Source organism: Sapajus apella, unplaced genomic scaffold (genome assembly GCF_009761245.1).
Source record: "Sapajus apella isolate SASKATOON/1434 unplaced genomic scaffold, GSC_monkey_1.0 scaffold398, whole genome shotgun sequence".
Lineage (NCBI taxonomy): Eukaryota > Metazoa > Chordata > Mammalia > Primates > Cebidae > Sapajus > Sapajus apella.
This window is the reverse complement of record NW_022437335.1, coordinates 17,235-22,130: the sequence shown is the minus strand read 5'-3', so window position 1 is coordinate 22,130 and position 4,896 is coordinate 17,235.

Below are 4,896 nucleotides of genomic sequence, written 5' to 3'. Positions count from 1 at the left end.
ACCTGGCTGTTGTAGAAAAAAATATAAACTAGAAATGAAAGGCTTTATTCGTCTACCTTGAAATAAGGGAAGGTATTTGCTCATCTCACTTTTCTTTTTTTTTCCGAGACGGAGTTTCGCTCTTGTTACCCAGGCTGGAGTGCAATGGCGCGATCTCGGCTCACCGCAACCTCCGCCTCCTGGGTTCAGGCAATTCTCCTGCCTCAGCCTCCTGAGTAGCTGGGATTACAGGCACGCGCCACCATGCCCAGCTAATTTTTTTTTTGTAGTTTTAGTAGAGACGGGGTTTCACCATGTTGACCAGGATGGTCTCGATCTCTTGACCTCGTGATCCACCCGCCTCGGCCTCCCACAGTGCTGGGATTACAGGCTTGAGCCACCGCGCCCGGCCCATCATCTCACTTTTCTTAAAGCATTTAGATGATATGTGCATTCATCTTTGTTACTTTGAAATATACATAAATTATATTAACAGCTAAAATAAACCTTTTGTCATTTTTTACTTAGGGTTGTCATTATCTAAGACCTCAGATTCAATGCTTTGTTTTTGCTTTGGCAAAGTCTTTTTATTTTTATTTTTAGTCTTTCTTTCTTTTTTTTTCTTTTCAAAGACGAGGTTTCACCATATTGGTCAGGCTTGTCTTGAACTCCCGACCTCAGGTGATCCGCCCGCCTTGGCCTCCACAGGCGTGAGTCAACACGCCCAGCCAACTATTTTTAGTCTTTTCAAGTAGACATAGAATTGTTTAGATCAAAGCTAGTTTTAAAAACACACAAAAGTGGAGCCCAAAAATAGGATTACATTTAGCAATACAGAATGATGAGGACTAAAAGATACTGAATAGTTTCTGTGACAGAACACTGATTATTCAAGGTAATTATCAAATATTTGCAGGCTGAAGTACTCACACTGCCAAAGAAAGCAGTTCCGTGCATAAGCTGAACAGTGAAGTCTTTTTTTTTTTTTGAGACGGAGTTTCGCTCTTGTTACCCAGGCTGGAGTGCAATGGCGCGATCTCGGCTCACCGCAACCTCTGCCTCCTGGGTTCAGGCAATTCTCCTGCCTCAGCCTCCTGAGGAGCTGGGATTACAGGCACGCGCCACCATGCCCAGCTAATTTTTTTTTTGTAGTTTTAGTAGAGACGGGGTTTCACCATGTTGACCAGGATGGTCTTGATCTCTTGACCTCGTGATCCACCCGCCTCGGCCTCCCAAAGTGCTGGGATTACAGGTGTGAGCCACCGCGCCTGGCCCAGTGAAGTCTTTAGTTGTACTTTGGTTTCTGATTCCCTCTTGTTTCCCAGGCTGGAATGCAATGGTGCCATCTCAGCTCACCACAGCCTACACCTCCCAGGTTCAAGTGATTGTCCTGCATCAGCCTCCAGAGTAGCTGAAATTACAGGCATGCATCACCACGCCCGGCTAATTTTAATTTTATATTTTTAGTAGAGACAGGGTTTCTCCATGTTGGTCAGGCTGGTCTTGAACTCCCGACCTCAGGTGGTCTGCCTGCCTCGGCCTCTCAAAGTGCTGAGATTACAGGCGGGCCATTATGCCGACAGACTTTCCTTGCATTATATTAATGGACCTTAATGCTGTTTTTTATTTATTTATTTTTTTTGAGACGGAGTTTCGCTCTTGTTACCCAGGCTGGAGTGCAATGGTGCGATCTCGGCTCACCGCAACCTCCGCCTCCTGGGTTCAGGCAATTCTCCTGCCTCAGCCTCCTGAGTAGCTGGGATTACAGGCACGCACCACCATGCCCAGCTAATTTTTTGTATTTTTAGTAGAGACGGGGTTTCACCATGTTGACCAGGATGGTCTCTATCTCTCGATCTCGTGATCCACCCGCCTCGGCCTCCCAAAGTGCTGGGATTACAGGCTTGAGCCACCGCGCCCGGCCTTGTTTTTTATATTTTGATATAAAAAATAAAACCTCAGCCTTGATGTTGACGGCTCATGCCTATAATCCCATCACTTTTGGAGGCTGATGTGGGAGGATTACTTGAGTCCGGTAGTTTAAGATCAGGCTCGGCTACCTAGTAAGACCCCATCTCTACGAATAATAGTAATCAAAATAAATTAGCTGAACATGGTGGCATCTGCCTGTTGTCCTAAGCTACTCAAAAAGTTGGGATAAGAGAATAGCTTAAGCCCAAATCGTCAAGGCTGCAGTGAGCTATAATCATGCCACTGAAAGTCAGCCTTGGAAATAGACTCTCAAAAAAAGAAAAGAAAACCACAGAGAATAAATAACAAAATGTTTGTTTAATGTTTGTAAAGCTCTAATTGCATAGCAAATTCCTGGAAGTCAGTTTCAATAATCCGAAGCTCATGCCTTCAGATAAATGTATTTTATACATTTTATTTTCACGTTGATTATATAATTTGGGCTTTCCAACAGAAATGGGAAGAGAAGTATAAACCACATTAGATGGCACACAGTCGTAAGAATGGCAGCAATGTAAAGCGAAATTTCAAAGACTTGGTGTTGGTGAGGATGTGGAGCAACTAAAACGAGAAATGTGAAATGGCACAGTAACTATGGAGAAACGAAACTGTTAAATAAAAGCTTATTTTGTTACCAAAATATTTGACTCTTGGGTCATTACTAAAGCAAACTGAAAACTAATGTTGAATTAAAAACCTTTTTGTGGCTATTTGTCATTGCAAAAAGCTAGATGAAAAACAGAAGTTTTCAACAAGTGAATAAATAAACAAACTGGGGTACAGCCATACAATAGAATTCTAGTTGTCAACAAAAGGAAACACATTTTTTTTTTTTTTTTGAGATGGAGTCTTGCTCTGTCACCCAGGCTGGAGTGCAGTGGTGCACTCTCGGCTCACTGCAACCTCTGCCTTCCAGGTTCAAGCGATTGTCCTGCCTCAGCCCCCCAATAGCTGGGATTACAGGCATGTGCCACCATGCCCGGCTGTTTTGTATTTTTAGTAGAGACGGAGTTTCACCATGTTTGTCAGTCGGGTCTCAACCTCCTGACCTTGTGATATGCCTGCCTCAGTCAAAGTCCTGGGATTACAGGTGTGAGACACCGCTTGGGCCAAGAAACAAAACTATTGATCCACCTCACAGTGTGATGGAGTAAAAAATACATTTCTTTCTTTCTTTCTTTTCTTTTTATTAGACGGAGTCTCACTCTGTCACCCAGGCTGAAGTGTAGTGGCATGATCTCCACTCATTGCAACCTCCACCTCCTGGGTTCAAGCTATTCTCCTGCCTCAGCCTCCTGAGTAGCTGGGATTACAGGTGCATTCCATCAAGCCTGGCTAATTTTTATATTTTTAGTAGCGACAGGGTTTCACCATGTTGATCATGAAGGTCTTGAACTGCCTGCCTTGGCCTCCCAAAGTGCTGCCTCTTTCTTTTATTTTCTGAGATGGAGTTTTGCTCTGTCACCCAGGCTGGAGTGCAATGGCTTGATCTTGGCTTACTGTGAACTTCATCTCCTGGGTTCAAGCGATTCTCCAGCCTCAGTTTCCTGAGTAGCTGTCATGCCTGGCTAATTTTTGTATTTTTGTAGATACGGGGTTTCACCTTGTTGGCTGGGCTGGTCTCAAAATCCTGACCTCAGGTGATCCGCCTGCCTCAGTCTTCCAAAGTGTTGAGATTGTAGTTGTGAGCCACTGCGCCTAGCCAGAAATGCATTTCTTTAAGTGAAAAAAGTAAGAATCAAAAGGCTACATATTGTATGATTCAATTATATGACACTAGCAAAATAAAATTACAGAGATTGATAATAATTAGGCCAGGCTTGATGGCTCAAGCCTGTAATCTCAGAACTTTGGAAGGTGAAGGTGAGATAATTATTTGAGCCCAGGCTTTTGAGACCAGTCTGGGCAGCCTAGGAAGATCTCCCAGAAGGAGAAGAAGAAGAAGAAGGGGAAGAGGAGGGGAAAAAGGGAGGAGGGGGGAAGAGGAGGAGAATGAGGACCAGAAAAATCACTAATTGACAAAGAATAGATGAGGATAGGAGTTAAATACAAATGGGAAGCATCAGATAATTTTCGGGATGATGAAACAGTTCTGTGTGGTACCATGGAGATGGGTATATGATTTTAGACAGTTGTCAAACCTCGTGAAAATGTACATCACAGAGAATAAATTTTTATCTTTGTAAATTAAAAATATGATTTTGGAAAAAGATAAAATGCAGGCAGTAAAATGAAGAAAAAATGAAGAGTTTAACCTTCCTAGAAATGTATCACCTAACTATATTATAGAAAAGTTGGAATGGAAGGCCTTGATGTAAATCACTTTGAAAAACAGTGTTTTGATTGAATACTGCAAGAGTCAAGAGCTGAACAGAAACACTGTATTCTGGTTGGTATTGTTTGCCAATAAGCGTATGGGTATATGGATTATCATTTTTAAAACTATATGTATACATACATTACATATGAATATGTATACTAATAACTATATATATAATTAATACCTGGTTCTCACTAAAGTTGAAAATATTTGAATAAATGCATGTCTCACATCCATTGAGAAAGAAAGAGAGAGATGTTCATACAGGAGTCTATATTAATATATAAAGTTTCAAATTTTGTCCGCTGAGAGGTTTCAGAAGCAGTGACACCCTGGTATTAATGAGCACACCTAGCTCTCCTGTCATGGTTTCTAAGTACTATCCCTCAATAAAAAAAGCAAGACTACTTGTAAAAATAGATAATTGTAGCACTGGAGTGGGAAATCCAAGTTAACATAGTATCTTGTGAAGCCAGAAAGTTAAAAAGTACTTCATGAACAACAGAAGACATGTTAGAGAAAGCTAACCTGAGAGGCCTTTTAGCAGCCCAACCTGGAACAATGGGAGTAAAGAATAAAAGAAATACTCATCAGTCCATACAGATATAGAAAAAAATAAGGAAGGG